The sequence below is a fragment of the Nilaparvata lugens genome, chromosome 14 (genome assembly GCF_014356525.2).
Source record: "Nilaparvata lugens isolate BPH chromosome 14, ASM1435652v1, whole genome shotgun sequence".
NCBI classification, from domain to species: Eukaryota; Metazoa; Arthropoda; class Insecta; order Hemiptera; family Delphacidae; genus Nilaparvata; species Nilaparvata lugens.
The window spans coordinates 15,078,539-15,095,358 of NC_052517.1; the positions used below are offsets into that span (position 1 = coordinate 15,078,539).

General features: G+C 33.0%; 2 protein-coding genes across 5 annotated transcripts in view; one reads left to right on the forward strand and one right to left on the reverse strand.

Moving 5' to 3' along the window:
* LOC111058490 (proline-rich protein HaeIII subfamily 1) overlaps positions 1–1,842 on the reverse strand; it is a 176,017-nt gene extending 174,175 nt beyond the window's left edge. For all 4 annotated transcript variants that reach the window (XR_005572887.1, XM_039440857.1, XM_039440856.1 and 1 more), the window contains exon 1: positions 1,774–1,842. The gene's annotated coding sequence lies outside the window, so the exon portion shown is untranslated. The remainder of the gene's footprint in view (positions 1–1,773) is intronic.
* The window catches only part of LOC111060672 (gastrula zinc finger protein XlCGF17.1-like), a 458,016-nt gene that overhangs the window by 366,708 nt on the left and 74,488 nt on the right, over positions 1–16,820 (forward strand). The window lies entirely within an intron of this gene.

Genomic DNA, 16,820 nt, shown 5'->3' on the forward strand with positions numbered 1-16,820 from the left:
GGATTCCCGTTTTCTGGCAGTAAGTATGTTTATCGATAATCCCTTTTATTAAGTTATATTGTGTGTGCTTCTAAATTCTAAATCAACTTTCTAAATGCATAGCACGGCACAAGATTTATTCCGCTGCAACTATTCACTGCGACTACGCCCCGTTTTGGAAGGCCAATTCCACCAGAAAGTCTGACTCCAGCTGTTGAAAGTATAGAACCGCCAAAATCTCGAGCCTGGAAACCGGCCCTGAATCCTAATGAGAGAGTCATGAGACTTGTCCGATAAACAACAAGCTTTTGCTTTCTATTAAACTGAATTTTATTGAATGAATTATTCTACTTGGATTTTTGAACAAAACTTATAATCTGTAACAATTTATTGCACATTCAAGAAAACTACCTATAAAATTCTGCTAACTCTGATCTGAAAGTCCAACTATATACGACGGTAGCGTGGACTTTATACCAATTTTACTACTATAATGATTAAAATTGAGGACTCTGTCATTTTAAGATTTCAACATGAGCTAGACAAATCTGAATAATGGCTATTAATCATTATGATTTGAAACTCTTGCCACTACACTATTTTTATCACTTACTGATAAATCGCTAAAATATTAGACACAAGTAGGTACCATACTAGATAATCCAAAAATTCTTAATTAAATTGTGTGAATTTAATCTTTACATTTAATAAATTTGAACAAATACGTTTATTATTGGGCCCTCGAGGCCCGAGGCTACCTCGGGATTTTAATGTGATTCCGGCCGCTGCTTGATTGGAACAGGAGTTCCCGAGCAAATTATGTTCCCCTTCCACCAACGAGACAACGATCCACGTGGAGACAGAGCATGATTCCGTGAGAAATAGGTTCCCAAATACCAGTGTATTTTCCATTGCTAAGAGAAATACGATTCCGTGAGACTACCTCAACCGTGCATCAAATTGAAAACTGACTGACTTCCCGGACGCAAGTTAGCAGAATCTTGATGCGAGAAAATTATTTTCCTGTTGATAAAAATTCACACAGAAAATTCAACTGAGTCTGATTGATAAAGTCTTAATTCTTCACTTTCCGAATAAATAAAATCAATAAATTTTTCTTCAATATTATTACTATTACAATGAATTATATTCCCCCCTAATCATTTGCTCCATAGCGATTTTATTTTCATTACTGATTATTTTTCAAAAATGATTTGTAATCAAGTAGAATTAACTGTATTCGTATAATATTGTAGTTGATTCTATCTAGCTTTAAGGCTGTGCAAAGGCTAAATAAAAAACTTTCTACTGACGATTTTTTTCAGAGTTTTTAGATTTGTATACTATCAGGCTATCAAAATGAAAAAGTTCTCTCACGAAATTTTTTCCCGATCATTACTTTCTGAAATTTGAGCGCATAAAGTTTAAATATCTGAAAGAGATTATTCCAAATTTGGTAATAGATAAATCCATGAAACTCTAAGAATAAATTTTTCATGGTATTGTTGATTGAATAAAACGAAAATTTCATGATAATATCGATGTTTGGGAAAATTACTAAATTTACTGATAATGACCAAAAATAACTTTCAGTTAAGGCGAATTTGCACAATAATGTTTCGAAATGGCACCCGCTAAAAAACCTGCAGCACCCAACACTGAACAAATTTCTCCAATAAATCGATTGATTGATTGAGATACAGCATTTCATGGAATAAATAATAAATGAAAAATATTTAAAGATTAGAATTTAAGAAATATGTTCAAGTTGGAAGGAGAAAGATGTGGACTTACCCTTATTCTGCAGCTCCACTATAGACCACTGACAACTCACTGAAGCTATTCAACGCTTCAAACATTAATAGAATAAACGACAATGTCAAAGTAGATCGATTACAAATTAATATTCACACACATGAACTTGATAACTTCAAGCCATCTTCTTCTTTCTCCTCCTGCTCCTCCTCCTCCTCATCATCATATCTTCTTCTCCTCTTCTGTATCACCTTCTTTTTTTTGTTATTCATACTCTTTGTCGGGTTTTTCTTCACATTCTTTCCATATTTTCTTCTGTTATTTTTTCTCCTTTTTTCCTGTCTTTTTCTGCTCTTCACTCTCCTGCCTTTTCCTTTCTCTCCTCTACACTTCCTCTTCTTCTTACCCTCTTCCCATTCCATTATTCTTCATTCTTTTTCTTATTTTCCCTCTTCACCTAATGTCGTCATCTTCTTTTACTCTATCTTACCTTTTTCTCTTTCTGTCTTCTTCATCCTATCTTTCTCTTCATCTCTTCTGTCTTCATTTTCTTCTTCTTCATCGTCCTCTTCTCCTCCCGCAATTCTCTCTCCTATGTTATTAATATCTTTCCCCTCTTCTTTTGCCATTTCTTTCCCATTTTCTCCTTCTTCATCTCCAATTACGTCAATAACAAATTAATATTCAAACACCTGCACTCGACTTACAAGTAAACATCTAGATCCGGTTACTCTTCAATGCATGAAATTTATTTTATAAACGGAATCCGAAGTCATATTGAAATAAAGTTCAATTATTTTATTAATTCTATAACTATTTATTCTTGAAACCCTCCTGGGTTTGAGAGCTCGCTTATGAATAGCTATATTTTCATCTTTGAAACCCGAAACTTTTTATTATACAGAGCTGGTGAAAGTTATGAAACAGTTGAATATTTCTTTTACAAGAATAATTTGACAGTAGGCTTCATGTGTCGCCGGAGCTCCGCCTGCCCTTAAAGCCGCCACTCACCAAAAAATGTTCAGTTTTCAAGGACGCTACCAAAGTGGAACAGTGAAAGACAAACTGGGTCTATTGCTATTTTACAACTATAATTTTTTGGCAGCACTGAACCTGTATTCCTCTTAGTTTGTAGTAACATTAAAAAGGGTTAAAAGTAAATAGGCCAATTAAAAGTGTTCATTATAAGAGTTATCATTAGTTTGAGTAATGTTCTTGAATTGGGGAATTCCATCATATTCAAGGAATCAAATTTATGAAAACATAATGTTAAAATCATTTTTCTCAAATCTCCTCCTAGTATCTAGGAAAACTCTAACTAAATGGAAACAAAACTAAGATACTAATATTAATAATTACTAATATTATCAATAATTATTGTATTTCGTGTGTTTAGCCAGCTCTGTCTTACTCAAATTTGGATTACATAGAATATTATCATTATACATGGTACAATACATTATTACATAATTTATAATAGTGATAGAACTTTGGAATTGGAAAAATCCTATCCAATTATGGAGTAGAGCAATAACTTCAACTCACGAAAGTTGATTCACATAGATTATATCATTTTTAAATTGATAGTTTTCCAATAAATAGTAAGGCTACTGTCATAATCATTATCGATAGATTTATTCATTTTCACACGAAAAATATGTGGAGGCAAACAAGTAGAAACCTAAAACTTGCCCTCTGAACACAAGTTCCATAGGCCCAGATATAATATGCTCAGATCAGAGAAGGTGGTCAATTTGCAATATATTTGCCTTGCCTCACTCTTGAACCTACCACCACCCTGCCATATTCCGCCCTCCTTACCCAAACGTTTGCCCCAACAATCTACATCTCCTTCAATCCATCAAGAAAACGTTGAAAATCCCACTGTCCTCAACCTATCCTCAAGAAACCTTTCACCTACTGATCAATCAGTACTCAACAAGGGTCTCTCTTTTGCCCCTACTCCCAAAATTAATGCCATCAACCTTCTCTCTGATACTGTTCACTTCACTAGATATCTCAGATGGCAAGTATACTTCAGTGGCAACAACACTTCTGACCCTTCTTGCCCTCCCCCCTCGACTACTTCTGACCAAATCATCAAAAAGTTTGCCTCAAAATCCAATCGTGAACGCAAGTCTCTCCCAGCCAACCACCCTGTTGAAATCTTCTGCAATTTACTCCTGAACAAAGTCAGCTCTAAAAAATTCATTGAATCCCTCACTCCAACCCCCAACCCCAAGAGTTCAAATCCATCAAAGACCTTCACTCCTTCACAACCCTTCCAACTGACCAACAACTCCTCCTTGTTACCATTGGTGTAGCCTCCCTCTACACTTCCATCCCCCATTCTGAAGGCTTAAAATCTCTTCAGCATTTCCTTTCTTCACGACCCACACCCTCCACCCCTTCAACCACCTTCATAGTAAACCTTGCCAAACTGGTGCTCACAAGCGATGCCTTCAGGTTTGAAGATAAATATCATCTTCAAACTCAGGGTACAGCAATGGGCACCAGGATGGCACCATCCTATGCAAACCTATTCATGGGCCTCCTTGAACAAGATTTCCTTTCCAAACAAACCCTATCCCCCCCCTGGTATGGCTCCGTTTCATTGATGACATATTCCTCATATGGCCTCATGGACATGATACCCTCTCCCACTTCCTCAATCAACTCAACTCCAACTACTCTGTCTCCTTCACCTGGAATATTTCTGAATCCTCCATCAACTTCCTAAATGTCAATGTTATCCTTTCCAACTCCAATACCTTATCCACCAATACTTTCACCAAATCCACCCACACTCAACAGTTCCTGCACTCTGAGAGTTGCCATCCCTACCACATCAAAAGATCCCTCTCACGTTCCCTCTCAATCCGAGGCCAAAAAATTTGCAGTGATCCCCACCATCTTGACCAGTACCTCAAAAAACTCCACCAATCCCTCCTGAAATGTAACTATCCTGAAAGGTTGTTACAGAAACAAATCTCCTCCAAAACTGGCACTAATCCAACCACAAAAAATTCCCAAATCCCACAAACTCCAAAACTCTGTTCCACCTACTTCCCTGGAATTGAAAACCTCAAACCTGTCCTCAAAGATCTGTTCCATGTCGTCTCCTCCAATCCTTCTACCAAACACCTTTTCCAGCAATCACCCACCCTCATTTATAAGCAACCTCCCAACCTCAAAAAATTTTCAGTAAAAACAAATCACTCACCTCCGATGAAATCCCAACTCCACCTGTACCCTACCTTGCAAACGCCCCTGCTGTAAAACCTGTCCTATCACTGATTCTTCAATCTCCTTCACCAGTCCTATCACCAACTACACCCACCAAATCCATCAATCCAGTAATTGCATCTCCAAAAATTGCATCTACCTCCTTTCCTGCAACTTCTGCCCTGCCTTCTACATAGGTGAAATCACCACTGCCCTAAACCTCCGGATCAACAATCACAGGGCTTCCTTTAAAAATAATACTTCCCTACCCATCCCTGAGCACAACAAGAACTCTGACCAATGCTTCAAAGTCAAAGTTCTTGCCACTCTCCCTCTCACAGCCCCCTCCATAGATGTCAAAACAAGAGAATTGGCTTTCATTTGGGTGCTTGGAGCCGCTTCCAGTCCTTGTCTCAACAGACAGCAATAGTACCAAAGCTATCAACTCTACACCAACTGTTCAATTAAATTGAAATAAATTCCATCATATCATAATTAATTTCACAGCTATCAAATATATATTAAATGTTCAATAAAAAGGAAAAATAAATTTCATTCAAGTTCAATTCTACAATTTGTTTCTCCAATTTTAGTCTAATTCTTTTTCGATTTCTAATTTTGAATCTCCTCTTTTCTATCAATTCATAAGCTACACCTTTCCTTATTCTTAACCCACTCAAATCTTAAATATCCCGTTTGTAACCGCCCCCTAAATACCCCATAATGTCCCCCTGAATCCATCTTTTTCTCTCCATCTGTCTGCACCGTGTAATCTGTGGTCTCTGCTGCTACAATTGACTCTCCTGTTTTAATATATATATATATATATATATATATATAATATATATATATATATATATATATATATATATAATAAATTGAAAGATATTTGTAAAATTTCATTTATTGTATAAGCAATAAGATCTTTCAAATCTTCATCATCATAAGACAGTGTTATCCAATTTTAAGGGTTATCCAAATTAATGCAACATTTTCCTCTATTTTTCTAGATCTTGCGAATATTACTGGTGGAAAGTAGGAATCCAGTTCACTTCAATGATGCATGGGAATTCAGTAAGCTCCAAAGATAAGCTGCATACACTTCCTGATATGTCTTTTCAATTTCTATTATTAATAATTTTGAAAATTAGGTTTACATTAAAACATGTGAAACTGAAGAACAAGGAGAGTTATTTCTAATAATCTTATTATATTGTCTTCCATAGAATGCACTGAAATGTGAATTTCCTTCATTTTTTAAACATAGATTTGTAATCTATAATGTATTGAGAATTAGACATCCAAGTATCAAAAAGGTATTTACGAGTTTGAAGATTTCGTTTTTATGAAGAAGCAACCAAGGTTCACAGTTGTAAAATTGCAATACTTATTCATGAGATGGAAGGAATAATGGGATATATAGTATTCAATTGCTGGTAAATCCATCCTAATTAAATGATAATCCTTTTGGTGCTGTCTGCCATTCTGGAGAGCCTAGGGCAGGCAACATTTTTGAGAAATCTTTTTCAGGAGTCCTCTACGGTCGCAGGTCTCAACTGTCAGGGCTGTTCAAAAATTAAAGAGCCCCCAACTGCCGCCTAAAGCAGGCGAGAGTTAAGGCTCAAATGTCGCCTGCATTAGGCGACAGTTGAGGCCTCTCTTTCAGGAGTCCTCTACCGTCGCTGGCCTCGACTGTTGCAGGACTCTTCTGTCGTTTGCCTCGTTTGACATCGACGGACCACAGAGAAGAGTATGTTCTCCTACAAGAGAGAATGTTCTCCTACTTTGTGAACATACACAAAAATGCACCGTTTTAACGGCGCATGCGCTTTGTATTCAATCATACTTCTTGGCCACTCCTTTCATAAGCTGTCACATGGTCTTATAGATACAGCGCGAATTCGAGCGAGACTACTTCACCTCTCAAACTGTTCTGAATCATTGGGTGTTATTACTGAAGAATAGCGACTGTTAATTCTGAAGAAATATTGTGAAAAAATGTAAATAATATAGAACATTTTATTTTTAGAGCAGTTTTATTGATATAAAAGTAGTTTCTTGACAATAAATTCAGTAGAAGCCGACAATAGCATCCCAAATTTATTTTGGTCAATTCATTGTAGTGAAATTCACAACAAATTTTCAGCATTAAGGCTGTGCAAAGGCTAAAAATGAACTTTCTTATGGTGATATTTTTCAAAGTTTTTCGATTTGTATATTATCAAGCTATCAAAATGTAGAAGTTTTCACAGGAAAACTTTTTTCCAATCATCAATTTTGAGATATGAGCGCCTGAAGTTTGAATTTTTGGGACAGAACATTTCAAATTCAGTAATAGATAAATCCATGAGATTAAAGCTGTGTTCACACCAAAGCTATTAACAAAATGTTAATAACCTAATCCTTATAGATTCGATTAGATTGAACGGAACTTGACAAACATTATGTTCATCATGTGTATAATAAGTTATGATCAATCTAATAGAATCTAAAGGATTAAGTTATTAATATTTTTTGATGTGACAACGTCTTATAAATTGGTTTGCCGGGTGACACTTCAAGAAACTGCGTTACGTTCCCACGTTATGCGCTCACAATGAGAGCGAGTGAGAGCGTTCGTTTCGGTTCATGGTCGTCTGGAAAGAGCACGAATAGGAGCAGTGGCGAGCAACGCAACAGCAGCCCGAAGACATTCACCTGGAGAGAGAGTGAAACGGAGCAATCTCCTGCGACTGCGCCACTACTTAGTGAATAGGTTATGTGAATAAGTATGAGTGAATAGGTATAAGTGTAAGTATAATAGGTATAAGTGAATAGGTTATGTTGTAGTAATCACAAGGTAGTTTTCAATCACAAAAGTAGTATAAATCGTTTCTCAGCCAATAATAATTTGTTTAACTTGAAAAAATGAGCGCGACTTGCTATGTAAAAAATTGAATCGAGCACAGTTAGACCGCCTAAGAGCGAGAGAGACAGAGTGATTTTGTTGAGGATGTGTGAAGGTGAAAATAAAATTTTGTTAATATGAAATTCAGTGCGAGATTCTTTGTATAAATTAATGTTTTAAATATAATTATTTGTATAAATAAATGTTTTAAATTGTTACTATTATTTCATCCTTCTTCCTACTTGTAATATTACATTTTTTCTCGATTGGAATCGAATCTTCAATTCGAGATCTATAAAACTTTATAGTAAATATCAGAGTAATCGATATACGGACAACTTTTTGACTGAGAATTTATCATATATAATTGTGTTGCTTGTTCCATGGTATCACCGAAAAAACAAACTCTGTAAACAGAGTTAACAGAATTAACAGATCATATAGATGATATATAAATTTAAAATAACAATTTCGAAATAAAGTTTTATTGAGAACAAATGTAAAATGTGAATTCTAAACTTGTAATTTATAATTTTTTGGTGACGTGTCCATGAAGTCGTCACTGGTTTGAGTTGTCTTTGCTCTTTACTGGTAGGCTTCCTTCTTCTCTAAAAAAATGGTGGCTGGCTATTGAAGGTGTTTTGTGCTCTCTGAATATTTTTCTATTTAATTGAAATTTTAATGTTTTAAACTGAGTTTTGAACAGTTTATAGTGTTCTAATTTTTGTCTATAATTATTTCTTGTGTTTACAAGCCTATAGCCATTGGTTTTTCAACTACATAAGTGGAAAAGTATTTAGCTCGTAATGATTTTAGATGCTTAAGTGTGTAAGGTATCGTTCTTTGTGGATTTGTGTTATATATTGCCAAAATTCTTCTGAAGATTATAAGTTGGTTTGCTCTGAAAACTGGATTTCTCATTCATAGGCAATAGATCCATTCATAGTTTATCAAGAATCTATTACGTTGGAGCCGATAACTTTCCTTAGGTTAATAGATGGAAAATGCTATCCAACCGATTTAGGAGAAATTGGTAGCATGGCAAATGGTACGCCCTGGTGTGGGACTCAAACTACAAAATATATCCCTGGTTATAAAAAATTATTGGTAGGATAGATATCTTGATAGATTGTGAATGGGAGATGCTGCTGAGTGGGAAATCGGTTCGAGAAAGTTCAGGTTCTAATGAGTAAATATTTTTCACGCATTAGCAAGATGGAGAACAATAAAAATAATGAAGTTTTATCCAGTGAAAACATTCAAAACTTAGATGAAGAATCACAAGATTTAGACCTAACCTTAAACAATGACTCAAACGATAGTGTAGCTGTAAGTGAAAACGTTTCAAATGTAACAATTCATGAGAAAGTAGTAGAAATATCAAATGAAACAAGTATGGTAGGAGCTAAAAATGATATAAATCTTATAGCATTCCTAACACAAAGATTTGATAATTTGAAACAAGATCAAAATGCTAGGTTTGATGATATGAAGCAAGAATTTGCTAGCATAAGACTAGATCAGGTTAGTACAAAGCGGGAAATAAAAGAGATAAATGATACATTAAGTAAAAATCACAAAGAAATAGGTCATCTACAGCAGAAAACTAATAATCTTGAAACATCAATGTTAGATGTAGAAAAATCAATGCAAAACAAAATCATTCAAATTTCTGATAGGGTCAATGAGGTTAATGAAAGAGTAAATAAAAATAAGATCATAGTTGAGCAACAAAATATGACACAAAATGCTATCAATGCAGAAAATAATGAAAGTATTAAGCATGTTGAAAAAGAGGTTGTAGAATTAAACGAAAAAGTAGACAAGGAAATCAAGGTATTATCCTCTTTGAAAATAGATTGTCAAGAAAATACGGCTGCTATAACTGAGGTTAGGAAAAACATAAATAAAATTAACATGTCAACAAAACCGATGTGTAATCATACTGGTAACAATAGTAATATTTCGATAGGTTTGAATTCCAAATGCAAATTGACAAAAAGAATCCAATGCATTTCTTAGTAAACTTGACCGAGTATCTTGAGAGAAATGAAATCACAAACTGGATCAAAATTAAGGGTATTTTGGAAAACAATTTTAATTCAAATTTTGCTCATCGTGATTGGTGGATTTTCATCCGTTTTGATGTAAATAACTTTGAAGAATTTGAAGAGAAATTCATTGCTAGAATGTGGTCAGACGACATTCAGTCATCTGCTAGAAATGATTTGAGATTTGGAAAATATAAGCCAAACTTATCCAAGAATCTTACTGAGTATTATATTTCTCGTTTCAACATTGCTAAGAATCTAATTCCAGCCTTAGATAAAGATACTATTTTCAAGTTTTTGAAAGGTCATTTTGATGAAACCATATCTACAGCTGCTATTATTCGTAACATTAAGACTAGTGATGAGTTTATTTGTTTGTTGAATGAGTTTGACAATACTGACACTTACAAAGTAAACAGACAAATGCCCCGTGATCATAACAATGCTCAAGCTGGAGGTCAAAATAAAACAATAAGTTTTCATCAGAGTGAACATAGGGATGATAGAAATAGGTCTCAGAATTCAAATGGTGTGATGTTTCATGATAATAATAAGCAGTATCAAGGAGGTAGGAATTATTTCCAAAATCGAAGGTACCAAAATGGACCAAACAATAATGGTCATAGAGATCAAAATTTTCAGTATAATTTCAGAGATAATAGAAATCATCAACTTGTGAATTCAAATCAATCAAATTCAAATCGACCAGCTAACAACTACCAGTTAGATTTCAGCTTCCCACCACCAGGTTATATGCCTGCTCAAACTTCAAATCAGATGAATGCAAATCTTCCAAGACATAATGTTCCTTTAAACTAATAATGGGACGACGAAACGACAGCCCTGCTCTCCCAGTTAAGGAAAGGTCAAATTTTGATATAGCTGTAAGACATGAATAAAATAAATTTTGAATCTGAAACTTCAAACAGGTTTGAAATAAGAAAGCCAGAATTAATCAATCAAATTCATGTGCAAGAAAATAGTTGTAAGAATTTAAGTAATGAAGTAATGCCTAGTTATCAAGAAAGTCATATTAAAGCATCAAGTGTTAATATGGTACATACTCCAGAAATTCAGGTAGATGAAGCTATGAGTAAATATGAAACTGTTTGTCAAGAAGAACCATACATGATAGGTTGTATTTTTAATGAACTATTGGAGGAACAAGAGAATACTCCACCTACTGGATATGATTTAGCAGAAATAGAAGTACAAATTTTCAATAAGAAATATCAAATGATTATTGACACTGGCTCTGAGGTAAATGTAATTAATGAGAAACTTGTTGATGAAATTAAGAAAAACAATCTCAAGTTGAACTTAGTACCAGCTCCTAATGTAAGTATAGTTGTAGCTACTGGTATGAGACATAAGAAGGTAAATAAACAGATTATGTTAGAGGTATTTTTTGATAAGTTAGAATTGCCAATAGTTTTTCTTATAGTTCAAGATTTAAATGTAGATATTTTGGTGGGTTGTGATTTCTTAAAAGATGCTGGAGCAATTATTGATTTTAATCAAAATATGATATCATTGAAAGATTGTTGTTTTCCATTTATAAAAAAGGATACCTTGAAGTACAATACACTTTTTCATGTTAACATAGTAAGAGACCAAGAAACGTTTGATACTTTATGGAATCAGCAGATTGATAATTTAAGATTACGGCTAAGCGATGAATCTCCTGAATTGGTAAACAAATTAATTGAAGTATTTGAAAATAACAAAGATATTTTCTCTGATAGTCCTGGATCTGCAAAAGATTATTTATGTCAACTTAAAATGAAAGATGATGTGAAATTAGATAAGAAGAGTTATCCGATTCCAGATCAGTATAGAGATCAAGTTAAGAAAGAATTAAAGAAAATGTTAGATCAGAAAATCATTGAACCAGGTAGCTCTGAATATACAAGCCCTATGGTAGTAGTGAAAAAGCCAAATAATGAAATTCGATTATGTTTAGATGGAAGAGAAATAAATAACTTAAGTACATAATAAGGGATTTTACAGAAACTGAACCAATAGATAACTTGATCATTCGTTTCAATAAGTGCAACTACATTAGCAGTTTTGATCTCACTCAAGGTTTCAATCAGGTAAAATTAACTGAAGATAGTAAAAAGTATGTAGCTTTCAATGTTTTTGGACAGACTTATCGATATACACATCTACCATTGGGTTTGAATATTAGTGGTTCTGAATTTATCAAGTGCTTCAGAAGCTTAACGAAATCTGAATTAAATTACACAATATGTGAGAAAGAATGTTTAGCTGTATTATTTGGCTTAATGAAACTTCAAAATTATTTTGGTAATCAAAAAATCTGGTGTGGTACACTCACACAACTTTCCTTGCTCATATTCGAAACTACGATCAGACTTTTGTATATGTGTATATATAATTGTTTTCAGAGTACTTTTTCCTTTGTGTAAATTGTGAAATTCAATGATTTTTTTAGTCGTAGTTTTTTTAAAGTCGTCAAAACAGCTGTTCTACAGATGAAATATCTCGACTCTGTGTTCTTTTTATGAACTGCTCTACCTACCTGGTACCTCATGCACGAGAAGGAGGTTACAAAGTCCATTTCTCAAGGATGGGGTGGACCCCCCATTAGTTTCCCAGAAAGGAGACTCATGCCAGTTAATAGAGCTGATAAATAACTATACAGAGTATGAATTTGAAAAAAATCGGTCAAGTTATTTTGAAAAAATCGTGAAAAACATGGTTTTCTAGTAATTATCCGCCATTTTTCTCAAGAATATTACGGAGCTCCTGCAATTTTCCAAGGAAAAAACTCATGTCATTTGATAGGACTTATGAATGGACCCATGGCTTGAATTTGAAGAAAATCGTTAGAGCCGTTTTCGAGAAAACCGTGAAAAACCTGGTTTTTGGTCATTATCCGCCATTTTTCTCAAGAATATTACGGAGCTCATGGAATTTTCCCAGAAATGAGACTCATGCCAGTTGATAGTGCTTATGAATATCTATCCATGGTATGAATTTGAAGTAAATCGTTAGAGCAGTTTTCGAGAAAACGGTGAAAAACATGGATTTTTAGTCATTATCCGCCATTTTTCTCAAGAATATAACGGAGCTCCTGAAATTTTCCCAGAAATGAAACTTATGCCAGTTGATAGGGCTTAAAAATAGTTATCTATGGTATAAATTTAAAGAAAATCGTTGGAGCCGTTTTCGTGAAAACCGTGAAAAACATGGTTTTTTAGTCATTTTCCGCCATTTTTCTCAAGAATATTACGGAGCTCCTGAAATTTTCCCAGAAATGAGACTTATGCTAGTTGATATAGCTTATAAATAGCTATCCATGATATAAATTTGAAGAAAATCGTTAGAGCCATTTTCGAGAAAAACGTGAAAAACATGGTTTTTTCGTAATTATCCGCCATTTTTTCCGCCATCTTGAATTGAATTTTATTGAATTTCTTATTGTCGGGTCCTCATGGTATAGGGACCTTAAGTTTAAAATTTCAAGTCGATCGGTTAATTAGGAATGGAGTTATCGTGTTCACAGACATACACACACACACACATACACACACACACACACACACACACATACACACACACAGACCAATACCCAAAAATCATGTTTTTGGACTCAGGGGACCTTGAAACGTATAGAAAACTTGAAATTTGGGTACCTTAATTTTTTTTGGAAAGCAATACTTTCCTTACCTATGGTAGTAGGGCAAGGAAAGTAAAAATAGTTGTCCGTACAGATCATAAAGCCTTGACCTTTTTAAAAAAATGTAAGATAGGACATGGTCGTTTGGGAAGATGGATTCTTGCATTACAGAATTTTAATATTGAGTGGGAATTTGTAGCAGGAAAGGATAACATTGTGCCAGATATCATTTCTAGAACTGATTATGAAGGTAATTTATAAAATCGAAATTCAAATGAATTCAAGGTATTAAATATCATTAAGAGTGATAACAAGTTAATTGAAATAGTAAAGAAAATCAAAGAATTTCAAAAAGATGATGTTTGGTTAAAAAATGTAAGAGAAAAGTTAGAGACAGGTAATTGGAATATCAACAAATTTTTTAAAGTAAATGATGATCTTTTGTTCACTAGAAAATCTGGAAAGAATAGTTTTTGGAAAGTTTGTGTGCCTTCAGCACTGTATGAAGAATTGATAGTTGAATTTCATGAAAGATTAGGTCATGTAGGTATATCAAAAACATGCAAATTTATTGAAGAAACGTTTTACATAAAAGATTGTTACAGACTTGTTACCAAAACTATAAGATACTGTAAGTATTGTCAACTTGTAAAGACATCAAATGAAAAGAAATTATTAGAAATGCATACCATAATTTCTGAGAAAAAACATCACAAAGTGTTCATTGATGTTTATGGAGAATTACCAGATGCCAAGTACAAATGGATGTGCATTATTCATGATGGCTTTACTAAGTTTACAAAGTTGTATCCTATAGTTAAGGCTAACGCTCATAATTTAGTAAAAGTTGTTGAAAAATATGTAAATGAATTTGGTGAATTTGAATATATAATCAGTGATAATGGTACTTGTTTTCAAAGCAGATTGTGGAAAGAATCTATGGAAAGATTAGGTATAAAATATTACTACATTTCAGTTTATCATCCCCAGGCAAATCTTAGTGAAAGACCATTGAAAGAGGTCAATCGCATATTGAGAACTTACGTTCCTGTAAATAAGCATAATATTTGGTACAAGTATATTGATAAGGTTGAATTTGTCATCAACAACAATTTTCATGAATCAACTGGTCACATACCCATGGAGCTTATGATGAATCATAAATTGGCACATCTTGTTTTTAAGTATATCAAATATCCTTTAGAAAATAAGTTTGAACTTGAAGAAGAAGGTATCAGAAACAAACGAATACTGTACAGAATAAAGAATAGAGGTGTCATCAGAAGATACAAACAGAATATACATAATAAACCCAAGTATAAATTCAAGGTTGATGATCTAGTTGTAATTCGAAATTACATTTTGTCGAGCAAGCTGAAAAAGTTTTCTGCCAAGCTGTGTCCTAAATATCGTGGACCTTACATAGTAAGAGATGATCTCAATAAAGGGTGTTTCAAACTTGAAGAGATAAGTACAGGTAAAATTATGAGAGTCGATCAATATATGATGAAGAAATACCATCAGAAAGCACACAATGATTAGGAATCCTGTGTCATGCCGGGATTCAGAATAGCAATGACCGTAAATACTACGTATGGTAAGAGTCCATAATTGTGTCTTTTTTCTTTCCTGTAGCCTATTTTTCTTGGCCCTTAATCTTTTCAAATTTCGATTCTTTCCTGTCTTTGTGTAATGTTCAGTAAAATTCTTCTATGATGCATATCTTAACCAATCTTGTCCATAGTCATTTAAATTTGTATTTTTCTGAAATAATATTAGAAGTTAAAATAGTAGCTTATTTTCCTAATCTTTAAATTGTTGATAAATCTTAACTTTTCTAAAATCTATCCATTGTAGTATAAATAATTGTTTGCTTGCGGTATATTTTTTCATCATGTATTACATATTTTAATTATGTCTATTTTTTTTGTCAAGTATCATATTAGGTAATTAGGTTTTTCAGAGCAAATTATGTCTCATTTTCTCATTTTCAGTATATTTTTATTAAATATACTTCCTTATGAAAGTTTAGAACTGACATGTAGGATAGGCTCTAATTAATCTTTCTCTTCTTTGTATTATTTAGGAAATTTATTGACTCAATTTTTTCTTTTTCTCTTGTTTGTATTTTTTAGGGAACTTATTTACCCATTATCCATCTTGATCATCTTTGTATTGTAATCTTGAAATGTTTGTACTTATTATACAGTCTTCAAATTATGAAATTATTTAAAAAATAAATGGTTCAATTTAGAACATGCTGAAATCTAATCTTATGTATAAATTCTTTTGTTGTAATAATAAAACTTCAAAATCTGAAAGTATTAATAAATTGTGTCAATATAAATGGAAGTTAACTTGAATAATAATGTTTCCATTAAATAAAAACGTCTTGTCATATTATTAATTGAAATGAGTTAAAGGTTAAAATTTCACTAAAGTTTTTGTAATTGATGTCGTTTTCTAAATTTTTTAAAACTGTTTTATTATATAAATTTTGATATGATTGATTATCATTTAAAATGGATGCTGGAGTGTATGTAGAATTTTTAGTGGGGTTTGTTGATTAGAATTTTGCTGGTATGTGATTGTTTTTTGAGATGGAAACCCATTATTGCCTAAAGAAGGAATAACAGAGGTTATGACTTAGAGAGGCAGTAATGAGATAATATTTTTTGTGTTGATTACTTATGTTGATTGCCATAGATGCAAAATAATGATTAATAATGTTGATTGCCATAGATGCAGATGATTACTGATGAATATTAATTGCCTTTGAAGCAAAATATTATTGATGTTTTGAATGATTTCTTGTTTAATGATCGATAGTAAAGTTTTGTCATGAAATGTAGTTTGTGTTTAGAACATTGAAAAGTCGAAATAAACTATAGTATCCAATAAACGATGATTAATAATATTGAATAATTTGCTTTTCATAAAATATTTGAACAATGAATAAATGGAAATGAAATTATTTTTTTCTATTAAAATTTTGTAATTGATGTCTCCAAATTTCACAATATATGACTGTATTGCTGACTGTATAATAAGATGTTAACAAATTTCATTTTTATATTGATTATATACTTAGAAATAATGTTCATGTGTATTAGATTGTATTGGTAGCCTAATCAAAATTTCCCTTTAGTTTATAAGCATTTTAAGATAACAGGTACAGCATGGACATTAACATTGAAATTGTGTTAAGAACATTTGAGTGATTTTCGAACTAGTGTGACTCATCAATTGAATATCTACACCAATAACTATGCCAATA